Consider the following 17,529-nt stretch of genomic DNA (forward strand, 5'->3'; position numbering starts at 1 on the left):
TGCACCAGAACATCAAGTTTGCAATGAAAGTCGATGTGGATCGAGTGCTCCCGCTTCTGGATGTCCTGGTTAAAAGAAGAACGGACGGCACATTGGGCCACAGCGAGTATCGTAAGAAGCCGCACACCGACCTTTACGTACATGCAAACAGCTGCCACCATCCAGCACAGAAGAACGGCGTCCTCAAAACATTGATTCACATGTCCTGTACCCTGTCTGACAATGAGAGCCATAACAAAGACCCTGAACATCTGACCTTCGTAAATCCAGATTTAACCTCGATGAAGGTGAGACACAGCTGGTATAATTTTTATTAAAAATGAAATTCCTCCAGCTGTACTTAAGATTTTTTTATTTACTTCGCTACTAGGTTCGGCGTTTCGTCAATGCCATCTTCAGGCCCGTACTCTTTGATGAATTCAGTTGTGTATGGCTCAGTCTAGAAGTCCGCCCTGAGATCAACACGTGCTCCTCACGGATGGCGGGCAGTAACTAATGTCTATCTGAGGTCGGTTTTCCAAAAAAAACGGCTACACAGAGAAGCAGATTCGGAGATCACTATGTCCCACACCGGCTGTACTACAGGAGGAAACAGAACCTCAGCAGGATGGGGGCATACCACTTATTCCGTTCTGTATGCGTTTTATCGGGAAAGATAGGTCTAATTCTTCAAAAACAGCAAGTGCAGACTGTCTTCCGCCCACCAATTAACACACAGGAACTGCCCGGTAATGTCAAGGACGATGCAGGACTACGGAAATCTGGACTGTACCAGATCCACTACGAATGACTTGCATAAGTCAAACGGTGCGTACTATCGAAGATCGTTGTCAAGAACTTCAATGGCACATCTGACTGAAGCAGCCTAACAAGTTCGGCGTTTGAGGAACGTTGTCTGTTGGAATTACACAGAATGAATTATGACCAGACCGTGGGTCTGACTGACACAGACGTCCAAATACTGGGACTGTGTCATAAAGAATCTATCGAGATTCGAGTACGGGAACCGCTGATCACTCGAGATTGCAGTTACATCCTTAGTAGCCGGCCGGGGTGGCCGAGTGGTTCTAGGCGCTACGGCCTGGAACCACGCGGCCGCTACGACCGCAGGTTCGAATCCTGCTACGGGCATGGATGTCTGTGACGTCCTTAGGTTAGTTAGGTTTAAGTAGTTCTAGCGAACTGATGACCTCAGATGACCTCCCATAGTGCTCAGAGCCATTTGATGCATCCTTAGTAAGGCCTGGGAACTCGCTTTGAATCTGATTAAAAGGAGAAAGAAGACATCCCACCACGAAGTGACTTCGAGAACAGACAGAGATACTAAGAAGACTCCGCCGGCAAGCGTCCTTGGAAGGATCGCTTACGGGATGGATGGATGCTGCGTGCCTCGGCGCGGACCGCGTTCGAAACACCTAGAGGGGAGGGGGGGAGGTGACTCGGCAGTCTGTTCTTCAGTGTACCTGATGATGCCAACGCGGTCGCTTGCCGAAACATTCTGCCCATTGGACGCCAACACCCGACTGATCAACCGCAAACACTTTAGTCAAATATTTAGCTGTTTAAGAAGAGGAGGGAAGAGCAGGCTTTGCGCATGCGGAAGGTGAGGTCCTTCTTAACGTCATTTCCGTTTGGGGCAGATGCGTGTTGTAGGTTTGACGTCTCACTCGTCTCCTCTGTGGGGTTCCCGCAGCCCCCCTTCCGCCTGAGCGACGGCACGGACGCCACAGCCGTGTGGACAGGCGCCTCCCCGGTCCGCTGCCCCTTGATTGAATTTTAATTTCGCACAGGTCTGCGCAAGGTGTCGGCCGCGTGCTCACCCTGCAGCACAAAACACTGGGGCGCCGGCGGCCCCGTCTCCCGCCCCTCCCTGGGCTGGACTGTCAGGTCTGGCGACGCCACGCGACGTGAGGTGAGGCGACGCGGCGCGACACGCTGATGGGGAAAAATTTCATGTATAATAAATGTCCCCGCCGCACTTTTAAAGAGGACGTGTCGGCGGCCGCCTGTTTGGGCATTCATCGCTGCCGCACTGCGCGCAAGGCGGCGAGAGGTGAGGGGTGGGGGAAGTGCCTCAGGAATGGCAGGTCTGGTATCGGGAAAAGTCTCGCGGGGTCTGTAGGAGAAGGCAGTGTGTCGGCATTCATACACTGCAAACCACTGTGAAGAACATGGCTGAGAGTACTTCCCTTTGTACCAGTCAGTGGGGCTTTTCCTCATTCCATCCATTTTGTCAGCGTGCTCCCTACAGGAGATACACGTGCAGTGCTGTAGTACACTACTAGATTCTTTACTTACATTGTTTCTTAAAACTATATACAGGGTGTCCCATTTATGTTGACCACCATAGATAACTGTTTGTCCAGATGAAAATTACCAAACATTTCAAGCAAATGTTCCTTAGCTGTCAGTGGGACATCAGTCAGCATGATTGCCTTCTACATCTACATGTACATCCATACTCCGCAAGCCACCTGACGGTGTGTGGCGGAGGGTACCTTGAGTACCTCTATCGGTTCTCCCCTCTATTCCAGTCTCCTATTGTTCGTGGAAAGAAGGATTGTCGGTATGCTTCTGTGTGGGTTCTAATCTCTCTGATTTTATCCTCATGGTCTCTTCGCGAGATATACGTAGGAGGGATACTGCTTGACTCTTCGGTGAAGGTATGTTCTCGAAACTTCAACAAAAGCCCGTACCGAGCTACTGAGCGTCTCTCCTGCAGAGTCTTCCACTGGAGTTTATCTACCATCTCCGTAACGCTTTCGCGATTACTAAATGATCCTATAACGAAGCGCGCTGTTCTCCGTTGGATCTTCTCTATATCTTCTATCAACCCTATCTGGTATGGATCCCACACTGCTGAGCAGTACTCAAGCAGTGGGCGAAAAAGCGTACTGTAACCTACTTCCTTTGTTTTCGGACTGCATTTCCTTAGGATTCTTCCAATGAATCTCAGTCTGGCATCTGCTTTACCAACGATCAACTTAATATGATCATTCCATTTTAAATCACTCCTAATTCGTACTCCCAGATAATTTATGGAATTAACTGCTTCCAGTTGCTGACCTGCTATTTTGTAGCTGAACGATAAGGGATCTATCTTTCTATGTATTCGCAGCACATTACACTTGTCTACAATGAGATTCAATTGCCATTCCCTGCACCATGCGTCAATTCGCTGCAGATTCTCCTGCATTTCAGTACAATTTTCCATTGTTACAACCTCTCGATATACCACACCATCATCCGCAAAAAGCCTCAATGAACTTCCGTGTCATCCACAAGGTCATTTATGTATATTGTGAATAGCAACGGTCCTACGGCACTCCTCTGCGGCACACCTGAAATCACTCTTACTTCGGAAGACTTCTCTCCATTGAGAATGACATGCAGCGTTCTGTTATCTAGGAACTCTTCAATCCAATCACACAACTGGTCTGATAGTCCATATGCTCTTACTTTGTTCATTCAACGACTGTGGGGGAACTGTATCGAACGCCTTGCGGAAGTCAAGAAACACGTCATCTACCTGTGAACCCGTGTCTATGGCCCTCTGAGTCTCGTGGACGAATAGCGCGAGCTAGATTCCACAGCACCGTCTTTTTCGAAACCCATGCATGCTGATTCCTACAGAGTAGATTTCTAGACTCCAGAAAAGTCATTATACTCGAACATAATACGTGTTCCAAAATTCTACAACTGAACGACGTCAGAGATATAGGTCTATAGTTCTGCACATCTGTTCGACGACCCTTCTTGAAAACTGGGATGACCTGTGCCCTTTTCCAATCCTTTGAAACGCTACGCTCTTCTAGAGACCTACGGTACACCACTGCAAGAAGGGGGGGGGGGGGGGGGCGGCAAGTTCCTTCGCGTACTCTGTGTAAAATCGAACTGGTATCCCATCAGGTCCAGCGGCCTTTCCTCTTTTGAGCGATTTTAATTGTTTCTCTATTCCTCTGTCATCTATTTCGATATCTACCATTTTGTCATCTGTGCGACAATCTAGAGAAGGAACTACAGTGCAGTCTTCCTCTGTGAAACAGCTTTGGAAAAAGACATTTAGTATTTCGGCCTTTAGTCTGTCATCCTCTGTTTCAGTACCATTTTAGTCACAGAGTGTCTGGACATTTTGTTTTGATCCACCTACCAGTTTGACATAAGACTAAGATTTCTTAGGATTTTCTGCCAAGTCAGTACATAGAACTTTACTTTCGAATTCATTGAACGCCTCTCGCATAGCCCTCCTCACACTACATTTCGCTTCGCGTAATTTTTGTTTGTCTGCAAGGCTTTGGCTATGTTTATGTTTGCTGTGAAGTTCCCTTTCCTCCCGCAGCAGTTTTCTAACTCGGTTGTTGTACCACGGTGGCTCTTTTCCATCTCTTACGATCTTGCTTCGCACATACTCATCTAACGCATATTGTACGATGGTTTTGAACTTTGTCCACTGATCCTCAACACTATCTGTACTTGAGACAAAACTTTTGTGTTGAGCCAACAGGTACTCTGAAATCTGCTTTTTGTCACTTTTGCTAAACAGAAAAATCTTCCTACTCTTTTTAATATTTCTATTTACGGCTGAAATCATCGATGCAGTAACCGCTTTATGATCACTGATTCCCTGTTCTGCGTTAACTGTTTCAAATAGTTCGGGTCTGTTTGTCACCAGAAGATCTAATATGTTATCGCCACGAGTCGGTTCTCTGTTTAACTGCTCAAGGTAGTTTTCAGATAAAGCACTTAAAAAAATTTCACTGGATTCTTTGTCCCTGCCACCCGTTATGAACGTTTGAGTCTCCCAGTCTATATCCGGCAAATTAAAATCTCCACCCAGAACTATAACATGGTGGGGAAATCTACTCGAAATATTTTCCAAATTATCCTTCAGGTGCTCAGCCACAACAGCCGCTGAGCCAGGGGGCCTATAGAGACATCCAATTACCATGTATGAGCCTGCTTTAACCGTGACCTTCACCCAAATTATTTCACATTTCGGATCCCCGTCAATTTCCTTCGATACTATTGAACTTCTTATCGCTATAAACACGCCTCCCCCTTCACTGTCCAGCCTGTCTCTGCGGTATACATTCCAATCTGAGTTTAGGTTTTCCTTACTGTTTACATCTGGTTTCAGCCAACTTTCTGTCCCTAGTACTATATGGGCATTTCGACCGCTTATTAATTAGAGCAGTTCTGGGAACTTTCTGTAGACGCTCCTGCAGTTTACTATTAGCACATTAATATTGTTATTCCCTGTTGCATTTTGCCTACTCCTACCTTGCCGCGTCTCAGGAGGCGTCTTGTCGGGCCTAGGGAAAGAATTCACTAACCCTAAAAAACCCACATGTGCACTCCACACGTACTCCGCTACCCTTGCAGCCGCTTCCTGCGTATAGTGCACGCCTAACCTATTCAGGGGGACCCTACATTTCTCCTCCCGATAGCGAAGGTCAAGAGATTTGCACCCCAGATCTCCGCAGAGTCGTCTGAGCCTCTCGTTTAAGCCTTCTTCCACTCGGCTCCAAACCAGAAGACCGCTTCGTTGTAGCTTTGGTTTTTACAAACATATTAACAGTGGTATGACTTCTTTAAATGGCACCCTGCATTTTTTATTCAGTAACTCATTTCCTCTCCTAAAGACCTATTCAAAAATGTATGACAGTGTACCGTTCACTGAAACACGACGTTATTAATTACGAGTACATACCACAACATTGATGTTGACGCTCCCAGTGCTTAGTGGCGGTACTCGGGATAATGGAACACATCAATGTGCTGACGTTGAAAAAAAATGTTCAAATGTGGGTGAAATCTTATGGGACTTACCTGCTAAGGTCATCAGTCCTGAAGCTAACACACTACTTAACCTAAATTATCCTAAGGACAAACACCCACACCCACGCCCGAGGGAGGACTCGAACCTCCACCGGGACCAGCCGCACAGTCCACGACTGCAGCTCACGTTGACAGACGACAAATGTAAACATAAGTAGAATGTACACACGTCATTCCGTCAACCATCGTCAGTTGAAGGGTTGTGTGAGTAGAATGTACTGTACGCTAACGAAGAGATGGTAGAAATGCTACTTATCTATGGGGAATGTACCTTACCAGAACAGTAATTGCAATACTGTCTTCTTATGTACGGGTACATTTAATACAGTAGTTTAGTCGTTTCAAATACTGTTGTGTGGAGTAGGCATACTGTGAAGGCTGTCCTTCCTACAAACTGCATCGACATAACGTTTCTTTTATTGTCGTTGTTGAAGGTAGGCGAAATACTACGCAGACATTGGAACTGTACAGAGAGTGATATACTGACAAGAATCCACCTTGCCGACTGATTTTTTCTCGTCTTGTTGCGACGCTTCAGGCAACGGGAAGTTTCCACCCACGACAACGCAATCGTCGTAGCACTCGCACAGACGAAGCTGCCGAAGTTACTGTTCTCGCTTCCGTTGCTATGGATCCACATGTGAGCACACGACAGCTTGAACACGAGACTGGCTTTCCTAAAACCAGTGTGCATCGTATTCTTACACGTCACCGGTTCCATCCTTGCCATGTACACATACATCACGAAGTGCATTTCAGTGATTTCCAGAATCGTGTACAGTTCTGTCAGTGGGCACAGCAGCAAATCCTCGCCAATTATGTTCTCGGGGAGGCCTTCAAACGTATTTCGATATCGTTATTCGTTGCCGAGACCTAGAGGTTCAACGTTACTGTACTGACGTACGTAAAACATGCACATAATATTCGGTCTGTGGCATAAATGTAGTTTTAACTGAAGTAGTGGGAACACAGCAAGAATTCTGAGGTCATAACAAGAGCTTTGTCACCCTTGTGACCTGAAAATATGCTCTAAGTTGGCGGTCGCAGCCGCTGCTCTATATACACTGTGCGTTTCCAAGTCTTTACATTAAACGTCTACAGGTGATAGGTCAGAACACAGGGAACAACTTTTATTAGAGAAAAAATTTTCGCCGACGCCTCCCGACGACGTAATTCGTCCTTTGTTATTGGTTATGCCCCTGCGAGGCAGCACTGTGTGGGCACTCTGTGGCATGTGTATGCAATGTGTGTTGCCTATCATTCAGGAATCTGCTCCGTATCAGAATGATAGGCCCAGTAAAATTAAAGCTCCTAATTCGGTTTTAAGATATCTTTCTCCGCTTGGAGACATACTTTAGGTTTTCTATCAGTTTGATGTGGTAGGTGGCATGCGGCACACCTATTTAGTAGAACCTGCAAGTTCCTTGAACTCTTGCCGTTCCAGAACGGGCACCTAATGATGCCAGGAAGCGTCAGCTAAGAGCTAGTCACTTATTAAATTTGTTCCCTATGGCTTGATCTATCACCCCTAAACGTTTGATGCAAAGACCTGGAAACGAACTGCATTTACTTGCAGTTGAAGCCAATGTTAATATTACATTTTTGATTAAGTTATAATTGCTGAAGTTAGTTACAAATAAAATACATCATACCATGGCGTACATAGTAAATTACAAAAATGAACTGGCTGCAAAGGAGACTAAACAGTACAACATTTCAGGTTTCAAATTTACAATATGAATATTTTTAACAATATGGAGTCAATAAATCTTAATGTAACAAACAACTGCTTCTTTATATTATTTAGTAACGTTTTTGGCATATATAATTTTCGGTTATTGTTGGGGGTGATCTAATGCTGAGATTTATAATATTAGAAACCAAGATCGCTTGATGTGAAATAGTTTGTTTCATAACCAGTTTAGACAGTAACTAGCTGCATTCCTCCGATTCTCAGATCACTCAGAAATATAATTACACATCAGTCTCGTCGATATACTGAGAACATGCTCCAATGGAGCTTATTATTATAACTGAAACATGTTCTTAATATGTCGTCGAGACTGATGTGTAATTATATTTCAGAGAGATCTAAGAATCCGAGAATAATAGCTGTCGAAACTGGTTACGAAATAAATTACTTCACATCAAGCAATCTTTGTTTCAAATATTATAAATTTCTGGTATTATACTAGGGCGTATATGTTTCGTATGGTTTGCCTCTTGTTTTGTATGAATCTACTTTTAGTTCATTAATGTAGTATTGTTTACGTTGCAGACAGGTATAACTTTTACATAATTGACTAATGATAGCTTTTTGTGTGTTCACACACAACATACTATTCGCCAAAAATAAATAAAAAGTCATTACTCGGGATATTTAGAAAATTAACAAAATGTGGCCCGGGGGGGGGGGGGGGGGGTGTATTTGGTGTGGTATGGCATACTTCAAAATATGACTCTGAGTCCGATACATTACAATACGCAGCTTCGTAAAACATGGCAGGAAACCCAGAGGAGTGAGGAATGGAGAACGTGCAGTGAGTCACCTCCCTAATGGGCAAAATTAATTACCATAATCATCGTCTTTATCATACTAGTGGAATGAAAGAGACAGATCAGTCAGGGGCACTGGGAGTATATGACGTAAGAGAAGGAATGAGAAAAAGAGCAACGTTACAGAACACAAATGACGAATCGAGTGACAAAGGAGGTGACGTGACAGGTTGAGAAACGAAATGAGAGAAAATGCTGAGAGTGGGTTTCTCCAATCGGCTGTATGACCGGGCTTCGTGAAAATGTCCTGTTACTGTTAATTGTATGGGACGCTGGGTAGCAGCACTACCTCCATGTTTCAATGAATGAGGTTTTTCTTCCTACGGTCTCTGATGAGTCATTTAGAATCCCAGAGGCCTGTTACGCAACCATAACGCGGCCGATGTGGCCGTGCGGTTAAAGGCGCTTCAGTCTGGAACCGCGTGACCGCTACGGTCGCAGGTTCGAATCCTGCCTCGGGCATGGATGTGTGTGATGTCCTTAGGTTTAATTAGTTCTAAGTTCTAGGCGACTGATGACCTCAGAAGTTAAGTCGCATAGTGCTCAGAGCCAGCCAACCATAACGCCCCCTAGCACAATCAGGGCGGGAACTCTGCGCTGTGGAAGCGACTGTCTCGGTGTTTACCTTGCAGGGCGCCGACTGCCGGCCGGACGTACAGTGTTTGCACCGGCTGCGCGACTCGCGACTCTCGTGGCGCCGGCGGCTATGGGGGAGGGGTGGGGGGGGGGGAGGGGGGCGGGAGGTCACGGCGTGGTGTCGCCGGCAGCAGCTTCCAGGAGTTGGCTGGACACGCCGCCTGGACACGACAACGAGGAATTAATTAAGGAAGTTTGCGGCGAGCCGGACCTGGCCGCCGAGTCACTGTGTGCGGGGGAGGGGAGGAGTGGGGGAGCATTGGAGGGGGCAGGGGGGTAGGAGGAGGGGGTGGGGGAGAGGGGAGGATAAGGCGCGCGAACAGTGGTGGAGGTGCGGCCGTCACTCAGCGGCAGAGGCGGGTATGGACAGTGGCGTCGTCTCCAGGGCGTAGTGTAGTGTAGTGTAGTGGCAGAGGGCTGGTGGTGCACCGGATAAGCCGGGGGACACGTCTAAAGCGTCTGATTGTGACTCAGAAACAGAAGTATCTCGTACCGACTGAGATACAGAAGCACCCACGATGGCCCCAGCTGTACTTCCAGTCTGCCATAACCTCTCTTTCTAATGTTGCTGACAGTCGTTTCTTCACCGACTGTCTGTGACTGTAACCGACAGGTTGAGAATATATTTCTGTTGTTAGAATCCGCCATCTGTCAGAATGTCCGTCTCCATGGCTGAGTGATCACTGTAGATGATTGCCGTGCGAACGACTCAGCTTCGTTTCCCGATACTGCTAGGTATTTTTACTTCCTTGGTGGATGGAATGGAACAGGGTCTGTTGAGCCTCCTGGTTCTATCTGAGGAGCTTCTTGAATGACAGCTACCGGCTCCAATGTCACCACTGCCGAGAACGACCGGGGTACCGGTCTGTTGACGCCACGCCCCTGCGTACCGCATCCAAATGACTCCGCTTGACAGAAGATGACACGGTCATCTGTGGACAGAACTTCGGGGCTCCTATCGCAATAGTCTATTTTCCTGTTTTAGGCGAACATGAGATTCAGAGCTGCAACTCCAATTTGAAGGACTGCATGGACCTTGACTGTTATATCTTCTTTAGTTTATATCAGCTAGCAGTAAGTGACCAATATAGTTGTTCGTGGAACTTCCTGGCAGATTAAAACTGTGTTTGCCGGACCGAGACTCGAACTCGGGACCTTTGCCTTTCGCGGGCGAGTGCTCTACCAAATGAGCTACCCAAGCACTACTCACGCCCCGTCCTCACAGCTTTACTTCTGCCAGTACCTTGTCTCCTACCTTCCAAACTTGCTCGCGAAAGGCAAAGGTCCCGAGTTCGAATCTCGGTCGGGCACACAGTTTTAATCTGCCAGGAAGTTTCATATCAGCGCACACTCCGCTGCAGAGTGAAAATCTCATTCTGGAAACATCCCCCAGGCTGTGGTTAAGCCATGTCTCCGCAATATCCTTTCTTTCAGGAGTGCTAGTTCTGCAAGGTTTGCAGGAGAGCTTCTGTAAAGTTTGGAAGGTAGGAGACGAGGTACTGGCGGAAGTACAGCTGTGAGGACCGGGCGTGAGTCGCGCTTGGGTAGCTCAGTTGGTAGAGCACTTGTCCGCGAAAGGCAAAGGTCCCGAGTTCGAGTCTCGGTCCGGCACACAGTTTTAATCTGCCAGGAAGTTTCAAACTTTTTGTGGTATAATGGGCTCAATGGTAGCTATCTGGATATTAATTAATATTAATTACATGATCGCATCTGACCATGAGGGTCCATTAGGTACGAAAGATAAACTACCACCAAAGCTAGTATCAATCACCAGAAAATGTGGATGGATGTATTTACTTCATCAATAACAGGGACAAACAGTGAAGCTTACTCTATATTCTCTGACGACACAACTATACTATCTCAACAACGTTGATACCAGAAACGATAACCTTCGTATATAACTGAAGAATACGCCATACAGATCTATTGCCTCTTGCAGTTGCTCCTCTTTCAAAGCTTCAACGAACTCAAAGAGTATGAACGTAATAAATTCTTACGTCAATCGGAGAAAACGTTCACAATATATAATTTTATACTGTTTATGTTCCGTTGTCAATCAACGATAAACTCTATTAGTAGCGCCTTGTTACAACAATATCCTTGACTCTACTGAAATTTTATCATAATAAACTATTTCGTAAATCTCAACCTTTCAGAATCAAATGTAATAAGTTTTCATTTATAATTAATCAATCACTTTTCCATAATACGTAAGCTTACTCTCTCTGTCTAAAGATTAATTATCTTTCTTTTCGCTACAAGTCCTTCACTGAAAAATACCATTCCTTCTCTTTAATTTCTTTGAACTTTTGCCAATATTCCAGTCTTTTACTTTTGGCCTTTGGATTTCCTTTATTCCGAAAAGGTATAATCCAGTTACGTGTCTGCTTCCAAATAAGTCTTTGATTATTTTTTTCTTGTAAAAAGTAAAATCTGTGATTAGGGCCTCCCGTCTGGTAGACCGTTCGCCGAGCGCAAATCTTTTTCGTTGACGCCACTTCGGCGACTTGCGCGTCGATGGGAATGAAATGATGATAGTTAGGACAACACAACGCCCAGTCCCTGATCGCAGAAAAACCTCCGACCCAGCCGGGAATCGAACCTGGGCCCTTAGGATTGACATTGTGTAGGGCTGACCACTCAGCTACCGGGGGCGGACTTTTTCTTGTAATAGTTTGGGGATAAAGGACATGTCGATTACTGACTGTTCCAGTTTGAAACCGTTTTCTTTATTTCCTGCAATTGAATCATTTACAGGTACAAGTCAGCGTTTCATTTACGACTGCTGGTTCACTACTCTAACCCTCATTACGCGGTCATGTGCTTAATACAATAAAACAAAAAGCCTGGGTCTCACCGCCACTTTGCAGCTGTCTGAACTCAAATAATCAGACAAAGCTCAACGAGTTCAGGCGCTGACTTCCGCGACCCACTAATATTTAAAACTCAATACACAGCACTCGGTGATCTCTTTCAGAGAGAATTTGCGTATTCTCTTTCAAATGATTCTGTATTTGTCGTTTAGTGCCAAAGGGTAAAGCTGTCACATTCTCAGTAAACTTCCGATTGTTTCTCAATAAGTAACTATTACGTTCTAAGACCGTTTGCTTTAATATAGGCTACACATCCGCTGCAGTCAACGAGATTTCTTGAATTTACTACATTGCGACCCTCAAGCGAAAGTCACGCATTAAATGCTGACCAAATATCGCTAAATCACTATCCCTCATTGCCTACGTACACCTTTACAACCACATTAATGCAGTGCGAATCTACCACTCCTTAGCGCGTACTGTAATGCTTAACCACAAAAACTAAACGACTTCGCGAGAACATGTCTTCTCACATACACTATCCAACGGGAATTCTCACAAAACATTGAAACACGGTTCGCCTGCTATCACGTGGCTATTAAGGAGCACAACGCACCATGAACCACAACTATGAGAAACTAACCTCACACTTCAATAAATCGGAGGTTTTCGTATACCTGGCGAGTCAACACTACCAAAATCGGCGAAATAATCATTTTATACACAAGGCGATAGTCTTCTCAAAATACCTCTCTAAACGACTGAGAACTGCTATTCCCATTGGAGACTACTTCATGTGTCGTATGTGTGAGCTGATCTCATCACACTCTTGAGATGATCTCTCTCGAGGCTCACTACTCGAAGGATACTCTGATACTACTACTGAAATTCTCAAAGGACAAGCTGAGCCGTGCTGCGGCTCGCGTTGGTGCTCTTCGCAGCTTTCCACCCTTTGTTGGAGGCCAGACGGTATCGTTTACTTGACGTGGTTGCTGTTGTTTGTCTTCTCCTCGTGTTGATTGGCACCACTCGGTTCAAAATGGTTCAAATGGCTCTGAGCACTATGGAACTTAACATCTGAGGTCATCAGTCCCCTAGAACTTAGAACTACTCAAACCTAACTAACCTAAGGAAATCACACACATCCATGCCCGAGGCAGGATTCGAACCTGCGACTGTAGCGGTCACGCGGTTCCAGACTGAAGCGCCTAGAACCGCTCCGCCACGCCGGCCGGCGCACCACTCGGTTTCGCAAGCGTTGCCTGTCTGCTAATGGCAGCAGCGGCGGTTATCGATATGTCGTAATGGTGGCCGTATCTTTGGGGCGGCGGCGTGGGTTCTTCCGGGTCGTGTCAGTTTGGTAGGGACTCAGGAGGAGCCAGGTCCGCGCAGTGCGCGAACACGCCGAGACCGCTGGCGGCGCGCATGGACTGCCAGATGGAAGGGCTGTGGCCACGAGGGTGCACGACCTCGTCATAAACCGGGAACAGCAAGCATTAAGTTAAGGCATTTGTATTCAAGTAGAGAAACCCCCACCATTGTGACATCTCGCGATTCTCGTAGTGTCGCCGAGGCGAAGAGCAGCGAGTGGAGTGCTTGGGGAAGGCGGATCTGATTAGCTTTCCTCGACTTCTAATCACTATTTATTGCGTTCACCTTGTTACAATTTGTTAAGTTCAACCAGTGGTATTTTTCCTGCCTTGTGGCCGCTAACGCCCCAGTTACCTGCCCTGGGGGTTCGTGTATGTAACGGCAGTCTACGTTTCCTCGGCTTGCTGCTGCTGTCTGGTGAGACACGTAGTTTTGACAGTTTCCTTGATTGTAGGTTGGTTGGTGATTCTTCTACTCTGGTGGTAGTGATTCCTTTTTCGTTCCGGGCGCTCTAAGCACAGTTTTCTGCAGACGGAGTCCAGACCGCCAGTTCCGGCTGTGGCGTATTTTTACATCTTTGCATTTGGTTTATTGGACTTCAGCTAGCCTCAGCAAGATTGTAATTAGTCATTCGTTAGACTGCCACTAGTCTGAGTTACCATCTTGTGGAGTGAACGCAACTTCAAAAAAAAAAAAAAAAAAAAAAATGGCTCTGAGCACTATGGGACTCAACATCTTAGGTCATAAGTCCCCTAGAACTTAGAACTACTTAAACCTAACTAACCCAAGGACATCACACACATCCATGCCCGAGGCAGGATTCGAACCTGCGACCGTAGCAGTCCCGCGGTTCCGGACTGCAGCGCCAGAACCGCTAGACCACCGCAGCCGGCGAATGCAACTCTCGGCTGGCTGTTTCATTGCTCACGAAAGTGTTTTTTGTCGGACCTACTCAGAGGTCGATTCCTGGTTCACCATGTGTGACTGGCCCTTGTGTTTTATTATTGTATTTGCTGTTATGTTGTATGCCTCTAAAATTTTTACAGCTATTCTTGTCGTTACAGCACGTTTAAATGATTGTGTTACCAAGTTTAGCATCATATTGTCGCACCGGTTTGGTGATCAGCTGCCTGTCTTTTTAAATTATTGCACTGCTGTCTTATAGTGTGTTTGTTAATTTTTTTTATAATTTCCGTTCTTGGCGTTAAAGGCCTTCAGCCGTGACTGTGGTTAGTTGCCTTAAAATTCTAACTGAGATCACATTGGCTTGTTTTTAAGACTATTTGCTGTGTCTGTATTTTATGCTCATTTGGTAAACTGTAACGCACTGAAAACACTGTTAATTAGACAGTTGTTTATTCTTTCATTAATAACGTGTGATACCTTTATTTATTGCTGAGTCTGGAATTACCGTTTAAAATAAATGTGTGTAATTGCAATAGGAAAGCAAAAATATCTGATTACGGCCCCGTCCACAATCGTAACCGAATCTTGCCTTCCTTGACTACCAGGTTTCACGAGCCAAGAACCATTCTCTACGAACAAACACACCACGCTAACTCTCTCTTTTACAGTAAGTGTTTCTTCTATGCTGTCGCCGGCAAACGTTCGTAGCGGCCAGCTGCGTCGTAGTTGTTATCTTTGCCACACGCCGCGATTCAGCAATCGCCTGGGCGTTGCAAACTCGCTGACTTGTCAGGACGCAGCTTCCCTCGAACATTAGGAGTCACACATCTACAACATTGTAACACAAAAATATAAGGAAACTATATAAACAAATTAATGTCTTCATTTTTCTACTACATGAAAATCGACCAAAAGTTGAGGCGGTACAAACAAGTAATGCGCTTTTTACGGGCTGAAGACGATTTGGCACCTTACGTATGGTGTTATTTCCAGTCGATCCTTATTTGGTCTGTGTTCGAACCGAGAGATCCTTCACGCTGCTCTAGTTCTACAGCTTAAGTCTCTTTGCGATTCTTCCCTGCAAGCGTCCAGCACTCCGAGTTTTTGCTCTTATGCTAATTTTTTCTTATTTGGCGTGTACAGAATAGCAGGAAGGATACTCGCTGAATATTTTAAATTCAGCTGACAGAGCTACGATCTGTGACAGCAACTACAGCTCTAGCCGGACTGAGCGTCGAGTCGAATTGAACTAGGATTACAGGTGTCGGTAGGGTACTCCCTGCTGCTTGAACTCTCTGCCATAGTTCAGCAGTCTCAGAGATCGTCGAATGGTGGCGTGCCAGTGTCTTTGCTGATCAAATGTATTAGGCGGTTAGGATACCAGGAGAACTTGTTGGCCAGGGTGCCACTCGAACAACCTGTGTATCGAGGTAGATCAGGCAGAATAGTCTTGCGTTATCTTGTTGAAATATAACATCACGTATTCATCCAAGAAATGGCTCTGGCACCGCCTTCAGAGTATCAGAAGTGAAGCGGCAGCTGTCGAAATCACCGGCTGTGTAAACCATAGGTGATCGTGTTGCGTACCCAATGGCACCCAGTGCCGTCATTCTGATGCCTGGGGCCGAATGACGATGGCGAATGCGATCTCGGAATGTTCGCTCCGTTCCCAGCATCGACACGTGCACACAGAACCGGCACCTGTTTGAAGACACGATTTCGTCGCACTCGTGTGTGCAGCATTATCATCGGTCGCACCACAATCGACTGTCTCTGCTGCTGCGTGAAGCGAAGCCGCGACCGTCTGACGCCGTTCTGACGGTCCCTGATCACCCAGACATCGCCACACTGTGCTCGTTGACAGAAAATCGTTTCGCAGGTCGAGAAACGTGATGTAGTTCTACGATATTGCACTCCAGACCGAATAATATGTTGTTCTCTCGGGCACTAGTCACATGCAGCCAAGGCTATTTTTGGTGTTGAATATGGTGTTCCTGTAACATGGATTCCTGAAATCGCTCATCAGAAGAAAGACCACTGGATCCGAAAGGGTCAGTAACATTCCGCACAGACCACCGAAAGAGTTTGCTCTTCTTCTGTCAGCACTCTACTACAGGTGTCTGTAGCAGCAACGTGCCCCTAATGATCGGAAAGAAAGGACAGTTCATTCCTGTTTAGAAGAAGGGTTGTCGGATTACCCGCCAGGTTAGCCTAGCCCGCTAACGTGCCGCTTCTTGGACTCGGGTATACGCGCTGGGTCCGGATCGAATCCGCCCGGCGGATTAACGACGAGGGCCGGTGTGCCAGCCAGCCTTGATGTGGTTTTTAGGCGGTTTTCCACACGCCCCTGTGTGAGTACCGGGCTGGTCCCCACGTCCCGCCTCAGTTACATGGCAGACATCTGAACACTTCCGCACTATTCCATGGATTCACTAGTCGCAGACAGTTGGGGTACACTAATTCCTTCCCGGGGGATACGGGGTGGCGGCAGGAAGGGCATAAAGCGACCCCTTCAGCTAACATTGCCACATCCGATTAAACATGCCGACCCTGCGTATCCGCGGGAAAAACGGCACAAGCAAAAGAAAAAAGAAAGAAGGGTTGTCGAGTAGATACACAACATTACAGGCCTACATTTCTGTCCAGGGTCTGTTGTAGAATTTTGGAACATGTTTCGCTCTCGTATTTCATGGTATTTGTGCAGACCGAAAACCTCCTCTATAGGAAAGAACATGCATTCCACAAACAACTTCCGCGTGAAACACAACTCTCTCTATTCGACCATGAGACCTGCAAAGCAGTGTGTGATTTGATTTCCAGAAAGCTTCCGATACATTTTCGCCCTGTCGCTTAATGGATGTCCCAACGGCTTTGCCGCAGTGGTAACACCGGTTCCCGTCAGATCACCGAAGTTAAGCGCTGTCGGGCTGGGCTAGTACTTGAATGGGTGACCATCCGGTCTGCCGAGCGCTGTTGGCAAGCGGGGTGCACTCAGCCCTTGTGAGGCAAACTGAGGAGCTACTTGACTGAGAAGTAGCGGCTCCGGTCTCGGAAACTGACATACGGCCGGGAGAGCGGTGTGCTGACCACATGCCCCTCCATATCTACATCCAGTGACGCCTGTGGGCTGAGGATGACACGGCGGCCGGTCGGTAGCGTTGGGCCTTCATGGCCTGTTCGGGAGGAGTTTAGTTTAGTTTTTAGTGGACGTAATCAGACCAACATTGTGACTGAAGAGACAGGGAAATCGAAACGTTGGAAAATTGGTGCAGGGAGTGGCAATTGACCCTCACCAGAAACAAAAGTAACGCATTACGAATACACAGTCGGAAAGACCCATTGTTATGTTATTATTAGATTGCAGAACAACAACTAGACGCTGTTACTTTCAGCAAACGTCTAAGAA

The 17,529-nt window shown here is 46.5% G+C and overlaps 1 pseudogene; it reads left to right on the plus strand.

Annotated features, from left to right (window-relative positions):
• The first annotated feature begins 16,984 nt into the window (after window positions 1–16,984).
• Window positions 16,985–17,102, plus strand: LOC124552945 (annotated as a pseudogene).
• Window positions 17,103–17,529: the final 427 nt, after the last annotated feature.

This window comes from Schistocerca americana, chromosome 10 (genome assembly GCF_021461395.2).
Source record: "Schistocerca americana isolate TAMUIC-IGC-003095 chromosome 10, iqSchAmer2.1, whole genome shotgun sequence".
NCBI lineage: Eukaryota > Metazoa > Arthropoda > Insecta > Orthoptera > Acrididae > Schistocerca > Schistocerca americana.